This window comes from Pongo abelii, chromosome 6, assembly GCF_028885655.2.
Source record: "Pongo abelii isolate AG06213 chromosome 6, NHGRI_mPonAbe1-v2.0_pri, whole genome shotgun sequence".
Classification (NCBI taxonomy): domain Eukaryota; kingdom Metazoa; phylum Chordata; class Mammalia; order Primates; family Hominidae; genus Pongo; species Pongo abelii.
This window is the reverse complement of record NC_071991.2, coordinates 26,344,925-26,362,872: the sequence shown is the minus strand read 5'-3', so window position 1 is coordinate 26,362,872 and position 17,948 is coordinate 26,344,925. Positions and strand designations below refer to the sequence as shown.

Sequence of the window (17,948 nt, the reverse complement as noted above, 5' to 3'; positions counted from 1 at the left end):
CTAATAATAATTGACATTTAGCATTTTTAAATGTTATCTGTTGGCCATATGTATGCCTTTTCTTGAAAAATATTTACTTAGGCCTTTTACTCATTTTTAATAGTTATTTGTTTTTTATTGTGTAGTCATTTGAGTTTCATATATATACACACATACATGCATATATGTATATATGTATATACGTATATACATATATATGTATACATATATGTATATACATAACATATATATACACACACACACATATTTTGAGACAGAGTCTCACTCTGTTGCCCAGACTGGAGTGCAGTGGTGCAATCTTGGCTCACTGCAACCTCTGCCTCCTGGGTTCAAGCGATTCTCCTGCCTCAGCCTCCCAAGTACCTGGGATTACAGGCCCCCACAACCATGCCTGGCTAATTTTTGTATTTTTAGTAGAGATGGGGTTTCACCATGTTGGCCAGGCTGGTCTCTTAACTCCTGACTTCAAGTGATCTGCCTGCCTTGGTCTCCCAAAGTGCTGGAATAACAGGCATGAGCCTGCAGCCTGGCCAAGTTTCTTACATTTTTTTTTTTTATATTAACGTCTTGTCACATGTATGGTTTGCAAATATTTTGTCCCATTTTTTACTTTTCTTGTCCTGTTTGTTGTATCAGATTTTTTTCAGCAGCTTTTTATTAATAATTTGAAGTAATCTGACATCAATTTTACCTTTGATTCTCTGGGATTTTGAGGTTAAATCAAAAGAATTACTGCCTAGACCAATGTAATGGGGCTTTTACTCTATATTTTTTGTAGTAGTTTCAGAGATTCAGGCCTTACATTTAAGTAATTAAACTATTTGAGTAGATTTTTATATATGGTGTGAAATGAGGGTCTCATTATATTGCTCTGCATGTTGCTATAATTTTCTCAGCACCATTTATTAAAGATACTGCCATTTCCCTAAGAAAGTGTTACCTATATTTAAATTGAGTTAGCTGTAAATACATGGATATATTCCTGGTTTGTCTTTACTGCTCCACTGGCATATGTGTCTGTTTTTATTCAAGTACCATACTGTTTTGAGTACTATAGCTTGGTAGTATATTTCAAAGTCAGGTAGGGTAATAACTTTAGTTGTTTTTTTTTTTTTTCTTGATTGCTTTGGCTATGCAGGATCTTTTGTGGGGTACCATATAAATTTTAGATATATATATATTTAATTTTTATTAAGTATGTCACTGGTATTTTGATAAAGATTGTGTTATATCTGCAGATTATTTTCTGTAATATGGATATTTAACAATATTAATGCCAATTCATGAATTAGTACTTTTTTTTATTGGTGTAGTATTTAATTTCTTCCTTTAATGTTCTTTAGATTATAATGTAAGGTGTTTTAACTTTTTGGTTAAACTGATTTCAAAGTGTAGTTATTACATTTATTGTAGATGAGATTGCTTTTAATTTCATTTTGAGATAGTTAATTTTTCTTGTGTAGAAATGCTACTGACTCTTGTGTGTTGATTTTGTATTTTGCAAGTTTAATAAATTTGTTTATTAGTTCTAAGTGAAGTCTTAGGCTTTTCTATACCTAAGAGTATGTCATCTGTAAACAGGGATAATTTAACTTTTTTTCCAAGCTGGATGCCTTTGATTTTATTCTCTAAATTTTCTGACTTGGACATTTAATACTATGTTTAATAAGACTGACCGAAGTGGGCATTCTTGTCTTGTTCTAGCTTTTAGAGTAAAAGCTTACAACATTTCCTTGCTTAATATGTTGTTAGCGTGCATTTTTTTGGTATATCTGGCGTACATTGGCTTGAGGTGCATTTGTCATATACCTATTTTATTCAGAGATTTATCATGAGCATATGTTGAATTTTGCCAAGTGCTTATTCTGCACCTATTTTTTATTTATTTATTGAAATGGAGTCTCGCTCTGTCACCTATGCTGGAGTGCAGTGGTGTGATCTCAGCTCACTGCAACTTCTGCATCCCGGGTGCAAGCTATTCTCCTGCCTCAGCCTCCCAAGTAACTGGGATTACAGGTGCACGCCACTATGCCCAGCTAATTTTTACATTTTAGTAGAAATGGGGTTTTGCCATATTGGCAAGGCTGGTCTGGAACTCCTGACCTCAAGTGATCTACTCACCTCAGCCTCCCAAAGTGTTGGGATTACAGGGGTGAATGCATAAACAGTTATGTAGATAGTTTCTCTTAGTTTAACAAGATAAAAGTAACAGTTAAAACATTTGAGATGGGATAAAATTAATCAAAAATTGATAAAAAAAAATCAATAGCTTTGCATAATTGCCATGCTTTTTGAAATGACCAGATTACTAAAAAGAAGCAAAGAAGATTTTTGCTTTGCTCAATTATTAAGTTCTGGATCTTTTGAAATCTAAAATCTGGCTAAACAACTTGAAGGGAGAATTCTTCAGTAGCTTCCTAGGGTTTCCAAGGCAATACAAGAAGAATTTTGATAGGCAGGAAAATGCATGCTACATACACATATTATTATTCTCTGATTTGCTTTCACATGTAAAGATTGAAAATTGCAAATCTGGTCTTTCAATTAGCAAAAGATTTATTTTTCAGCAAAGCAAATAATTGTAGAAAACTGATGGGGAACAAATGCCATTAGCTGCCAAAAACAGTATGACCAGATTCAGTAAGTATCTAGTCATGCAAATCACAGCCCAATTAAATTAAGACCCCATAGGTGCATGTGGACAGCATTTCCATGCAATGTGGTACACCTCCACTGGGCACCTTCTTCTGCCTGCTTACAGAGATACCAATTTCCCCTGAGCGACTCAAGGTGAATACTGGGAACTGAGAATTCTGTGTTCAGAGGGATTACTGGGAACATGGTTAACACACTTTTACCATATTATAATAAAATCTGATGTATCCTACTCTGCCTCAGAAAGGCTTTTAGTAAAAGATTGTTTATTTATAGTACTCAACCTGGATTCATGAAAAATTATAATATTCCAGGTAAGTCAGAGACACTTAAATGTCAACCAAATTTTATAAAACACACTTTAATGAGATAAAGTCTTCTTAGCTAAAAATTTTATCAGTAAATTTAGGGAAAAATAGAAAACCAATACTTTGTGTTAAATAACAGTGTTTTGCACACAAGTGCTACTCAAACGAGTGCTCTTCATTGTCATCATTAAAATGGCAATAGCACCATGTGCTTTCCTGGCACCAACTGGCTTGTTTTTTATGGGTATAAAGTGAAGAAGACATTGAAATAGAGAAGAAAGGTGATAGAAATTGAATACTTGTATAAAATACAATTTTTAATAAAAAGCATTTGATGTCGTACAGCTACAGGTAAGACTATTGTATGAAGTCATAATGTTGTTCTATTGACAGAATAACTTTATTCACAATATTCTTATTTCAAACAATATTACTTTTTTGGTTATACATTTGCTAGCCTTTGGTGAAATATTACCTGGCGCAATAGAAATCAACAAAATGAATCTTTATTTTACCAGAAGCATTTTACTATGATTCATATGCTTATTTTGCCTAAAATACATTAGCTTTTTATGAAAGACTTATACTTTTCTTTCATTGATTTCTATATTGCTAAGAAGTGGCTGTCCTGCCAGGAAACTGCTATTCTCAGCTCTACCCACATTGACTAATAGTGAGTGAAAGTGATGTGTGGATAAGAAGCAAATGTGTCTTTTCTGCATCTCTTTTTAAATGTGGTCACTGAAGAAAAAGAATGCAGATAGTAGATAAAATATAATGTGATTCCTGAAAAATCACGAAGAAGTCCTCTTAACCAGAAGGAAACAAAGAAAAATAAAAGAAAGAAAGGAAAGGAAAAAAAAACCACAGGGGATGGTGATGTGAGCAGAAGATATGTTATCTTTCTAAGCCTCTGAAATTTCAGTATACAACCTGCATTGCTTTAACAAATACATAATTCCTTCAGTTTTGATTTTCAGGATATAATTCCATTCCTTGGTGAATCAAAACAGAGAAGAATAGCTTATATGTTAAGGTAAGAGACATAAGGAAGACCCATTACTTTGGACCAACATCTCCTCCACCCCCAATTCCAGGCAATCATCATTCTACTCTCTGCTTCTATGGTTTAAATTTTTTGTACACTCTACATGGAAAATAATATTATGTGGCCGGGCAGGTGGCTCACACCTGGAATCCCAACACTTTGGGAAACCCAGGCGGGCAGATCACCTGAGGTCAGGAGTTCGAGACCAGCCTGACCAACATGGAGAAACCCTGTCTACTGAAAATGAAGAATTAGCCGGATATGGTGGCGCATGCCTGTAATCCCAGCTACTCTGGAGGCTGAGGCAGGAGAATTGCTTGAATCCGGGAGGTGGAGGTTGTGGTGAGCCAAGATCACGCCATTGTACTCCAGCCTAGGCAACGAGAGAAAAATTCCGTCTCAAAAAAAAAAAAAAAGAAAAGAAATAATATTAAGTGGGTTATTTTCTCTGCTGACTTATTTTACTTAGCATAATGTCCTCCAGGTTCATTGATGTTTAATCCATACCTTAGGAGTAATTGTGAGGAATCTAATTCCTTTTTTTAATTTGTTTTTGTTTTTATAACTCTCCTTTTATTTTTATTTCTAGAAGTATTTTAATTTAATAATATAACTTATGACTGTTACATATCTTCATTTGAGCTTGATTTGGGACATGAGCTATGTGCCCAGGAGAAATTACTTTACATCCTTGGAGTTTCAATCTACATTATTAATAAAAGATACTATTTTTCCAAGGGCTGTTTTAATTTATACATAGTAGCTATAAGCGTTTTTCACTGAAAGGCTCTTCTAAATATAGCAAATATTTAAGAATAAGAATTTATATTTCAAAGATTTTTAATAACGGTATATTTTGTCATATTTAGTGTATTTATTCTTTCTGAAAAATGCCAAAATAAGAATTTTATTATTTTTCCTGGAATAACACCCTAAGGGATTCTGCATTATGGCTTTGCTAATTTTAGCATATGGTTTTGACTGCTACAATTGAAATTAGGTTGAATTTTAAACTCACTATTGTTTAGCTTGTGTGGTTTTTGGTTCATTTGCAGAACCAAATATATTGGACATGAAGTGCGTGGGTTGACTTGGTTTCATTTCTACTCTCTTTTGTTATTACATTTGGAACTTTAGAAATGATTGGGTTCAAATAAGGTTGGTTTTGAATCAAGCAACAGAAAATCCCAGAAATCACTGAGAGAAATAGCTACTGCATAGTGCTTTTCAATGAGATTTATACATGAAACAGAGTTTATTGAAAGTTTGTTGAAATTAGAAACTAATTACCTACAACATATTAGGCACTTGTCTTAGTTTGTCTATGGCATCCCTAGCTTGGGGAAGCTGACATTACAGAAAAGAATATTGCTACGGTAATAAGATTTGGAACAAATACTTATGTGTTTGTAAACCTTTGCCTTAATAATCCTTAGATAAATGTCCTTCTGACTCAATCCTTTTGGCACAACTGCTTAAAATTCTACAGTCTCCTTCCCACCAAAGTCAACTCATGGAATTTTCAGCTTTTTATGTTTTGATTTTTGTTTTTTTAACCCAGTAAGCTTTATAGTTGACATCATTATATTGGGATTCCCCAAGCAATTCCTGAGCCTTAAGAGCTGACCATCCTACCTCATCCTTGTTTCACATTGTCTGTTGCTGGATCCCTCTCACTCCATATTTGAGCCTTAATGAGGCCTCAGTTTGGAGGAACCAATGGAAAGCGTTGCCATATGTGTTGGGTTGAGAATCAGGATCCTCTTGAGGAAAAAGACTTTGCATTATTCATAGTACAAGGCTGTATTTTTGAGATGTGGACATGTATCACTCAGATAATTTTATCACTATGCCAATATGCTCAAAATAAATATCAAGTTCACCAAATGTTTTGCTTTGGACTCCCACAGCACAAAGATCAATATATAAGCATTGGTTAGTTTTTTTTGGTGTAGGTTTTTGTTTTTAAGATATTTTCCTACTTTATGCTGATGTCAAGCTACACAAAGCTTACCAAAAGCTTTATTTTACCAAATTTTTAATATCAAAATTCAAATACTTAAATATCGAAAGTGACATTCTGGATTACCGTTTTCCAGGTGATGTAGTTTGCATTTATTAGTACTACCTTTCAGCTTTTAGTTATGTGGTGCAAGGTTATAAAAATGCCTTCCAGTTCATTTATTTTTTTTTCCCCCGAGACAGAGTTTCACTCTTGTTGCCCAGGCTGGAGTGCAATGGCGCAATCTCTGCTTACTGCAACCTCCGCCTCCCAGGTTCAGGCCATTCTCCTGCCTCAGCCTCCTGAGTAGCTGGTATTACAGGCGTGTGCCACCACACCCGGCTAATTTTTGTATTTTTAGTAGAAACCGGGTTTCACCGTGTTGGTCAGGCTGTTCTCGAACTCCTGACCTCAGGTGATCCACTTGCCCTGGCCTCCCAAAGTGCTGGGATTACAGGCATGAGCCACAGCGCCTGGCCGGCCTTCTGGTTGCCTTCTTAGGTAACAGCAGACTCTGTTTTCTCAGACAGTAGCATAAGAATTCTTGATATACCACCTTTAGAGGTACTGAACACAACTGGATATATGTGCTGAAATACAGATTTATCTATAAACTCATTAGAGACTAAGTCATGGCAACCCGTTATAGTTCAATATTTTTGTCTAAATTCTTGTTGAGCCACATCCATCTGTATACGTAATACTGAGTTGCTAACAGCTTCTTTATACTAAGTCATAACTCATTTTACCTTGTGGTTTCATTTGAAACATATGAGCTGTATTATCATTCAAAGAAGTAACACAAATTTAATTCAAAGACTATGGAAAGAAGAGTCATACAGGCACACTGACAGTGATTTGGAATCTGGCAGGAGACAATGATTAACAGGTTGAGCAGATTCAACTAGACCTAAATCCCTGAAACAATACTGAAAGACATTTTTTAATTAAAAATATATTTGACACTTTAATAGATCTATGAAATTTGAAAGAAAATGATTTGTTTACTTATCAATCAATAAAATTTTTGAAAACCCCATAAAAAAACAAGTCAACTATCCCCAGACTTACTAAAACAAGACTTCAGCATGTTTGAAAACACAAATTATTAATTAAAAATATCCATTTTTAGGCCAGGCACGGTGGCTCACGCCAGTAATCCCAACACTTTGGGAGGCTGAGGCAGGCGGATCACCTGAGATCAGGCGTTCAAGACCAGCCTAACCAACATGGTGAAATCCTGTCTCTACTAAATATACAAAAACTAGCTGGGCGCGGTGGTGCACCCCTGTAATCCCAGCTACTCAGGAAGAGGAGGCAGGAGAATCACTTGAATCCGGGAGGTGGAGGTTACAGTGAGCCGAGATCATGCCATTGCACTCTAGCCTGGGCAAAAAGAGTGAAACCTTGTCTCAAAAAAAAAAAAAAATTTTTTTTTTTTACTACTGTGCCATTTTATAAAACCTGAATTTGTGGAGTCATTTTTTAAAGAAGCCAATCTTTTCTGAAGGAAGATTTATACATCAAAAACTAGAGATATAAATGTCATTATATACATCATTTGCTGAACCCTACAGTAATCTGTAAGGTTTGTGTGCACCAATCTTACATTACCTAAAACATAACAGTTTTTATGTTACACTTAACATACAAAAGTTCAAAATATATCTAGACAGGAACTGTGGCTGCCACAAAAAACAAATGTGGCTGGGCGCGATGGCTCATGCCTGTTATCCCAGCACTTTGGGAGGCCAAAGCAAGTATATCACCTGAGGTCAGGAGTTCGAGACCAGCCTGGCCAACATGGTGAAACTCTGTCTCTACTAAAAATACAAAAATTAGCTGGATGTGGTGGCAGGCACCTGTAATCCCAGTTACTTAAGAGGCTGATGCAGGAGAATTGCTCAAACCTACAAGGCAGAGGCTGCAGTGACCTGAGATCATGCCACTGCACTCCAGCCTGGGCAGGAGTGAGACTCTGCCTTAAAGAAATGAAAAATATATGAAAAACAAATGTTTGGCCGGATGCGGTGGCTCACGCCTGTAATCCCAACACTTTGGGAGTCTGAGGCAGGTGCATCACCTGAGGTCAGAAGTTTGAGACCAGCCTGGCAAACACGATGAAAAACCGTCTCTACTAAAAATACAAAAATTTGCCAGGTGTGGTGGCACACGCCTGTAGTTTTCAGCTACTGGACAGGCTGAGGTAGGAGAATTAATTGAACCCGGGAGGCAGAGGTTTCAGTGAGCTGAGATTGCACCACCATACTCCTGCCTGGGTGACAAAGCGAGACTCTGTCTCAAATAATGAAAAACAAATGTTTTAGCACAAAAAGAACAAAATAGGAAACTAAACTGTGACAGTTTAGATTAAAAACATGATAAATGACTTTTTATTTGCACTTGTGATGAGAATCAGCTTTATTCATTTTGGAACACACGGGAAATGCTGCGGTGGTAACTTGCTGGGTGGTGACTGGGATGGTATTTACTGTCCCAGGGATGGTGGGATCCAGTGGACCAGAATCATCAGCACCTGACCATGTTCACTGCTGTCCTTTCTCTCTGTGACTAAGATTCGTTTCTCAGACTCCTTCATCAATTCCGTTTCTATTGTGGTGTGGAGGGTTTTTCGCTGCTTTAGCCTCTGCCTTTGATTTCTTCTAATTTTCTTTGAAATTTTGTTTTTCTTGTCTATCTCTGGTGCTGGCTTTGCTGTTCCACTTTGAGGAGTTACCGCAGCTTCACCCTCAGCTACTCCAACAGTCCATCCGTTTGGCTCAAGTTTCTCGGGCAGTTTCTCTGGGTTCTGTTCCTGGCGTCTGAGATTTGTCAGCAGAGCCTGGTTTTCAGGGACCATGGCTAGCTAGCACCTCCTCTCACCTGCGGGATGGCTCCTGCACTTCTGGTGGGCGCTGGTATCAGCCGCCGCCCAGCCGAGCACAACACGAACCGCAGCAGCAGCTGGAGCACCCACGCCCAGGGTCGCTCAGCCCCGGGACGCCTCGGCTGAGGCTTGGGTCGAGACCCAGCTCGGTGCACAGAAAGCCAAGGTCAACCAGAGCATGTCCCGCAGCTGGGCGAGCCCTCCTCAGCCTGCAGCCAGTTCCTCCCACCAGCTTCATGCTGCCACCGCCCCTTTCATCAGAGGGACGCACAGGAAGATGCAGGGGCACAGAGACACCCACCGTGGAAGAGTTCAGGGGAGTGAGGAGGAGCGGGGCCTGGCAGCCTCAGGCCCAGGGCATCGCGGCGCCCCTCACACCTGAGCAGAAATCAGCGACTGCCACCTCGGGGAGGACAGAGGGGCCCAGGGTCCTCCAGCCAGCCTCCCTCTCCACCAGAAGAGAGAACTATTTCCTTAAAAGAAGCACAGAAGGCCGGGCGCGGTGGCTCACGCCTGTAATCCCAGCACTTTGGGAGGCCGAGGCGGGCAGATCACAAGGTCAGGAGTTCGAGACCAGCCTGACCAACATGGTGAAACCCTGTCTCTACTAAAAATACAAAAATAAATAAATAAAATAAATAGCACAGAGGGCGCGCGGTGGCTCATGCCTGTAATCCCAGCACTCTGGGAGGCCGAGGCGGGTGGATCATGAGGTCAGGAGTTCGAGACCAGTCTGGCCAAGATGGTGAAATCCCGTCTCTACTAATAATACAAAAGATAGCCGGACATAGTGGGCGCCTGTAATCCCCGCTACTCGGGAGGGTGAGGCAGAGAATTGCTTAAACCCAGGAGGCAAAGCCGAGCTGGCACCGCTGCACTCCAGCCTGGATGACAGAGTGAGACTCTGTCTTTAAAAAACAGCACAGAGTAGAACTTGCAGATGTGACCCTGACCCGGTGAGGTTTTCATTTTTTTTCTTTTTTTGGCTTTTCCTCTAAATTATGCTTGCCTTCAGTCAGATTTCATGTTTCATACTCATGTGGCGATTTAAATGTAATTATAATGGTCACAAATTTAGAAACTAAGAGTTTTAATTTACCCAAGAGTGCTACTTTAACATTAAACTTTCAGTAGTGCTTTCTGAATCCTACGGTTTATTACCTTCTATTTGAATCTATTAATTAGCTATAGTAACTAATAATAATAAAGTCTTGATCTGCATAGCTTGACCGTTTACAAGGGTGTATATTTATTCATTTAACTGAAAAGTGTGTGTTAGCAGACACGATGTGCCATCCTTTTTGCTAGGCTTAGGAAATAAAATGAAGAAAAGAAAATATTGGTCTCTACTCTCATGAAACTTTCAGTCTGGCTACATAAAACCCTCACACACTCCTGAGAAGTGGATACCTCCAAAGTCTCCTATTAACCTCCTATTCCAATGTAACCACTATCTGAATTTTGTGTTATCATTTACTTTATGCAATTTTATCTATAAACAATATACATTTGAGTGTTGCCTGTTTTGGGGGTTTATATAAAGTCTACCATAAGTTTTCATCCGTACTTGCTTTTTTATTTATAATTGTACTTTTCTATTTTTCCATGTTGTCTAGAAACATAGCACATTTTCATAAAGAGGGAAGGGGGACATCTCAAGGTCTCCTGGCAGTGCAGCGAAGGCCGGTGAATTATCATTAAAGAGACTGAGATTATCATTAAAGAAAAATCTCTGAATTGTGACACTGCACTCCAGCCTGGGTGACAGAGTGAGACTCCATTCCCCTGCCCCCCACCGAAAAAGAAACATCTCGAAGCACATTTTTTAACACCAAATAGCAACAGGATTATCAGGTTCAGGATTCTGAAAGAAGGGGTTTAGATCACCTTATTTCATTTTTTCATTTTTCTTTGCTTTTTCTTTTTTTGAGACGGACTCTTGCCCTGTCACCCAGACTGGAGTGCAATGGCATGACCTCTGCTCACTGCAACCTCTGCCTCCCGGGTTCAAGCTATTCTCATGTCTCAGCCTCCCGAGTAACTGGGATTACAGGTGCTCGCCACTGTGCCTGGCTGATTTTTGTATATTTAGTAGAGACTGGGCTTTGCCATGTTAGTCAGGTTGGTCTCGAACTCCTGACCTCAGGTGATCCACCCACCTCGGCCTCCTAAAGTGTTGGGATTACAGGTGTGAGCCACTGCGCCTGGGGCCACAAAGGTGTGGACACCTAGGAGCCAGGGTCATTTTCTGAGGACAATGAGAGTCATTGAAGGGCACAAGTAGGTGAGGGATGGATTGGGCTGCTGGTTTGAAAGCGCAACATGGAGCTTCCTAAGGCACAGGCAGCTTGGAGGCAGAGAGGCCAGTGAGAGGCAGGAGCAGCAGCCCAGGCTGTCACCAAGGAGAGGACAATGTGGTAAAAATGGAGAAATGCACATGGATCTGAAAGGTTTAGATAAATGTGGATTTCAGCACCTCCTCTCCCACACCCCACTTATCAGCTGTGAACCTGGGGCAAGGCACTCCTTTCTGTGTCTTTATGACTTAGCTGAGGTGACCACTAAATAGGAAAAGTGCCTGGCTGGTGATACATAATAAGTAGCTGCAAGTGGTAGCTTTCTTCCCTACCCGCTTGAAGCAGAAATTGGTGACCAGTTTTTCTCTCTGAGTCGTCCAGCTGGCACCAGAGAAATTCTGAGGCTGCTTGTTCAGACAGGGCCACCACGATGTCTGGGTGGCATGGCAAATCTGATCCTCGGACCAGTTTGGAAAAGGTGGGGAAGAAGACAGAGCCAGAAAAACTGGGCCAGATGCCTGGATTCCAATTCATACCCAGGCCCTGCCCCCTCTGGTTCTGGCTGTGCTGTGTCTGCCTGGGTCCTGAGTCAAGTGACACCTGTTCCCTGCCCTCTGCCCTCAGAAAAGTCCCCATAGACCAGGGAAAACTCACAAATACAGCCATTGGGTAATGCCAGAGAATATGCAGGCCAACTCCTAAGGCTGACGTCTTACTAAACACCAATATCTACGGTGGGAAAGAGATGTCACTGTCACCATCTTAAAGATAAGGAAACAGCAGCTTAGAAAGTGATGTGGCCAGAGTTGTTCGACCTAGGAGTGACTGAGGCAGGACAGAAGTCATAACTTGTCCAGCTGCAAGGCTTGAGTTTCTAGTCTAGCCCAGAAGATATCACCCTGCCCAGGTTGGGCTGCAACCTCACTCACCTTTGGGACAATAGGCTCTATCTGGAAGAGAAGGCTCTATTTTGAGCAATGAGGAGCCCATGCCAAGCACAGCCACCTGCCCCTGCAGAAATGAGTGGGGCTGGAAGCTTCATGGATTCTAGTTTTTTATGAATATCTCCCCTGAGCCCACACAAGCTTGTGGCTGTTGGTCCCAAGGCATATTGTTCAACCTCCAAATGGAGCAGAGCAATGGTGAAGGAAGCCTGTCTGGTCAGCTCAGCCACTTCTGAGCTCTGTAGCTTTGCACAGGCCTTTGCTCCTCACTGTGCCTAAGTTTCCTGGGGACATTGTAACAGTGGGGACATTGACACAAACCACACACACAGTGAGGATGAAAACAGATAATGGGTAAAATGACCTCACCTGCCAGGGAGTCCATGCTCAGAGAACTCTCATGCTCTTGGGTGGACTATTTCCTCAGAGACACAGAGCTTGGGGGTCAGGGACACGGGCCCTGCCACTGATGTGCTCTGTGACTCTGAGACAGTTGCGTCCACTCTCTGAGCTCAGATCCACACTGAACAGGCTGCTCTGACCTGTGCCCCTGGGCTGGGAAGGGAATTCGTCCTCCGCAGCTTGTCAGGGAACCCTTGGCCATGGCTGAGGGCAATCTGGCCCCAGTGTCCTGGCTTATTGGAACAGCAGGAAAAGGCAAACACAAAACCCAGACCGCAGCTGACCAGGGAACCCGCTCTCCTTGACCCACAAGGATTTGTTGTGATCCAACCAGCCTGTGACTCTGTCCACATGCTGCTCCTCTGCACAGATGCTGCTCCTCTGCACAGATGCTGCTGTTCACTCCTACACTACTGAGACACGCAGATGGCCTGGCATGGGAGAATTCCCTCTGTCTCTCTCTCTCACACACACACACCCCAACTCTTCCTCCAGGCTCGCAAGTCACCTGTCCACAAAAACTGCCTTCAGCGGCCCCTTAGCCTGTGAGCTGCCCTGATTCCCCTCACAGCCCTGAGTGAGGGTGTGCAGCCTCCTTGGGCAGGAGGAGGCAGGTTCTGGGAGGTTGGGTCTCACAGCTCCAGTGCCCCCTGCTGGGCCTCTAGCCGGCTTAGGCAGTGACCCTGGGTAGGGAGCACCTCAGTGCTGCTCATAATTGCAGAGGATGTCCTCACCAGTCAGGGGGTCCTGGAAGGCCTGGGGGGGCTTGGTCTCTGACTGCCAGCAAAAGACGCCGGTCACATCTAGGCAGCAGGAGGCAAACACTGAGTCAGCTGACTTGCCTGACTTTAACCCTCAGGATTTTTAAAAAAATTAAAATACTGGTGCAGGGGCTTGGGCTCGGGACTCCTGGACCCCCGTGGGGCTGAGCGTGGATGGTGTTTGGTGTCCGGCTTCACTCCCAAACTGCACCCGGAGGGTTTGCGGGGCGGAGGGGCCTCAGGGCGACGGTTCCCGAACAGACCCAGGCTGCTCCGGTCAGCAGCAGCCCCACCGCTCTCCCACCTAGCCGGGGACCCCCAGCCCCGCCAGCCGCATCGCTCTGTCCCTCTCAGGTCAGACAAGCCAGTTCTGGACCGCGTGGCACCAGGAGCCGCCAGGAGCCAGGGCGACCCAGAGGTCTCCAGCGACCTGGCATCCCTCCAGGACACAGCCCCCAGGAGGGGTTAGACCACGGGAGCCAGAGCCCGAGTCCCAGGGCCGACGAGCCAGTTTAGAGTGGTCTCCAGGCCCGAGTGGGAAGGGGCTCCGCGCTTCTGGGCATCCGCAGGAGCTGCAGGGCCCTGCCGGCTGACGCTGGGTCGGGACACTCCACACCGTGTGTGGGGGTGGAGGGGACGCGGTGGGTGTGGCCTGGGCGCTGGTGGGCTAGAGCCTGGAGACCTCCGGGAGCCCGACTTCCTGGCGCTTTGCCGGTTGGGGAGCGGAGCCAAGGAACAGCGCCAGCCTCTCTCCACAAGCCGGGGACCCTAGGACCCACCGCAGCAGGTGAGCTCAGCCTGGGCGCCCCCTCCCCCACCCGGCCTGGATCCCTGCCCGGCTCTGGGAGCTGGGACTGTGCCTTCTGCAACAGGTCTGGGCTCCAGGTGGGAGAAACATCCTTTGCTTCCTGCTTTGGGGTCCCTGGGCTCCTTGTAGTGTCTAGTAATGGTAAAGCTTCTTATTCTGGCTCGAAAGGTAAAGTTTTTCAGATGCCCTATACTTCAGCTCAAAAAGCAGAGCTTATAGCTGTAATTGAGGTATTGACTGCTTTTAATATGCCTATTAATGTGATTTCTGATTCTTCATACGTGGTTCATTCCACACAGTTAATTGAAAATGCTCAGTTACGATTTCATACAGATGAACAACTGATGACTTTACTTACCCAATTGCAAATAGCAGTTAGGAGTAGAATGCACCCTTTTTACAGCACTCACATTAGGGCTTATACACCTCTTCCAGGACCTTTAACTTAAGGGAATCAAATGGCTGATTGCCTAGTTGCTACTGCAATATCTAATGCTAGACACTTTCACAATTTAACCCATGTTAATGCGTCTGGTCTCAAACGCCGATACAGCATTACCTGGAAAGAAGCTAAAGCTATTATCCAGTGATGCCCAATTTGCCAAATGGTGCATTCCTCATCTTTTACAGGAGGAGTTAATCCTCGAGGATTGGAACCTAATTCTCTTTAGCAAATGGATGTCACACATGTTCCCTCGTTTGGGAGACTAGCTTATATATGTGGACACCTTTTTTCACTTTGGGCTACATGCCAATTAGGAGAGTCTTCTGTCTGTGTTAAATGTCACCTTTTGCAATGTTTGAGGTGATGGGCATTCCAGCTTCTATTAAAACAGATAATGCCCCAGGCTGTACTAGCCAAGCTCTAGCTACATTTTTCGCTATGTGGAATATTAAACACATTACTGGTATCCCATATAATTCTCAAGGACAAGCCATAGTGGAAAGAATGAATCTTTCCCTAAAACAACAGTTGCAAAAACAGAGGGGCGGGGGGAAACAGGGACTATGGGACACTGCATATACAATTGAATCTAGCATTATTGACTTTAAATTTTTTGAGCCTGCCTAAGGACCAGATGCTATCAGCAGCTGAATAGCATCTACGGAAACCAGCTGCAAAGACAGAAGCAGAACAACTTGTTTGGTGGAGAGATCTGATAACAAAAAGTTGGGAAATAGGTAAAATAATAACTTGGGGTAGAGGTTATGCTTGTGTTTCTCCAGGCCAGAACCAGCAGCCGATTTAGATACCATCAAGACACCTAAAACCTTATCATGAGCCAGATGCTGAGGAAGAGATTCTGGGAGCATCCTGAGGACCCCCCGGTTGCAGCCATGTCAAGACTGACGCTGAGGAGGACCCCAACTGTCATGAGCTACACCTGTGGAACACAGCCACCTACTTGGGGAAAGGTCAAGAAGCTGTCACAGATGGTGGAAGAAAACCTGAGGAAAGCAGGACGACCAGTCACAATGAGTAATTTAATGATAGCTATGAGAGCGGTGATCACCATTGCTGTGAGTATTCCTTCAGTGAGGGCTGACACAGAGAACAATTATACTTATTGGGCGTATCTATCAATCTTGGCTGGTAATACTGCCTGGAGGTAATCACTCTATGACACAGTTACACATGCTTTCTGATCTCAGTATTTACCATAATGAATCTGCTCCTATAATTAAGGCATACCACCCTCAAAAACCTATTTGTAAACAGAATTGAACCTGGCCAGAAAAAATGAATGTACTTGTTTGGGAAGATTGCATTGCAGAACAGGCAGAGGTGCTGTGCAATGATTCCTTAGGAATCATAATTGATTGGTCTCCGAAGGGGATGTTTAGCTTGAATTGCACCTCTGAGTCTGTGTGCCATGGCCACACTATGTTCAGCTGGTCTGAACAAAACAGTCAGATGGTAGAAATGGTAAGAAGTATGGCAAGAGTTCTTATTATCTGGAAACATGGCAGTATAGTGGCATCTCAACCTCAAATGATATGGCCCGCTGAAGGAGTTTAACATAAGGATTTGTGGAAGCTATTAATGGCTCTTAATAAGATCAAAATTTGGGAACAAATAAAAAAGCATCTAGAAGGACACTCTACAAACTGGTATTTGGATATTGCAAAGTTAAAAGAACAAATATTTAAAGCATCCCAGGCACATCTGACCTTAATACCAGGAACTGGAGTGCTTGAAGGAGCTGCAGACGGATTAGCAGCCAGTAACCCATTAAAATGGATAAAAACACTTGGAAGCTCTGTGATTTCAATGATGATTGTGTGATTAACCTGTGTTGTTTGTCTTTGTGTAGTCTGCAGATACAGATCCCGACTCCTGGAAGAAGTAGCTCACCGTGATAAAGCTGCCTTTGCTTTTATTGCCCTGCAAAAACAAGAAGGGGGACATGCTGGGGAACAAGCCCCCAAATCTGGACATAAACTGGCCCCAAAACTGGCCATAAACAAAATCTCTGCAGCACTGTGACATGTTCATGATGGCCATGACGCCCGTGCTGGAACGTTGTGGTTTACCGGAATGAGGGCAAGGAACACCTGGCCCATCCAGGGCGGAAAACCACTTATAGGCATTCCTAAACCACAAACAATAGTATGAGTGACCTGTGCCTTAAGGACATGTTCCTGCTGCAGATAACTAGCCAGAGCCCATCCCTTTGTTTCGGCCTATCCTTTTGTTTCCTGTAAGGAGTGCTTTTAGTTAATCTAGAATCTATAGAAACAATACTTATCACTGGCTTGCTGTCAATAAATATGTGGGTAAATCTGCTCATGGCTCTCAGCTCTGAAGGCTGTGAATCCCCTGATTTCCCACTCCACATGCTATATTTCTGTGTGTGTGTCTTTAATTCCTCTAGTGCTGCTGGGTTAGGGTCTCCACGACCAAGCTGGACTTGGCAAACATAACTCTTTCTGAGTACTTCCTGTTGGAAAGGAGTGCTGTGGGCCGGGTGCGGTGGCTCACGACTGTAATTTCAGCACTTTAGGAGGCCAAGGTGGGTGGATAATGAGGTCAGGAGTTCAAGACCAGCCAACATGGTGAAACCCAATCTCTACTAAAAATACAAAAATTAGCCAGGCGTGGTGGCATCCGCCTGTATTCCCAGCTACTCAGGAAGCTGAGGCAGGAGAATCGCTTGAACCTGGGAGGCAGAGGTTGCAGTAAGCTGAGATCACGCCATTGCACTCCAGCCTGTGTGACAGAGCGAGACTCTATCTCAAAAAACAAAAGAAGAGAGAAAAAAGGAAAAGAAAGAAAAGGAGTGCTGTGGCAGGGGGACAGCAGTTGGGGCTCCTTCTGAGTTTGATCTAAGGGTTCTTAAAAGAATGGTGTGTCCATGTGTTGCTCTGTTCATAGCACCATTTGAAGTTTAATTGTTTCTAGGTGAAAAGAGATACATTTTTCAAGAAGGCTTGAAATATAGGGTTAGAATATGAGTATTTAGCTTACCATTGTTAGTAGAGGTCCTATAGACCATAACTGTGACAGCAGAGTTTGTTAGCTCTTAGCTACACCAATGGATTGTAATACCAGTTTGTCTCCACTAGATGTTGCTGTACATTGCCAGAAATGTTAATATAAAAGTAACATTTCTTTTGAGAAAACATACATTTCCCCCATGACTTGCCATTAGGGAATAATATTAGGTTTAGGCCATCTTTTATAACTTACAATATCATTGGGAGAATACGTTATTGGGTGGCTAAAATAACTTTAGTGTTAATCTTAGCAATTTCTTTCCTTTAATTATTAAATTCTTTCATGACAGGCCCTCTTACAAGATTCTTAAAATTTCTGACTTGTCCTAAACATCCTT

The 17,948-nt window shown here is 42.7% G+C and overlaps 1 long non-coding RNA gene across 1 annotated transcript; it reads left to right on the top strand.

The window, feature by feature from the left end:
* Nucleotides 1–13,181: 13,181 nt before the first annotated feature.
* On the top strand, nucleotides 13,182–17,593 carry LOC112131341 (uncharacterized). The gene is made up of 3 exons (XR_002913434.3): nucleotides 13,182–14,091; nucleotides 15,340–15,633; nucleotides 16,428–17,593. It is a non-coding gene; the product is annotated as an uncharacterized LOC112131341 (long non-coding RNA).
* The last annotated feature ends 355 nt before the right edge of the window (nucleotides 17,594–17,948 follow it).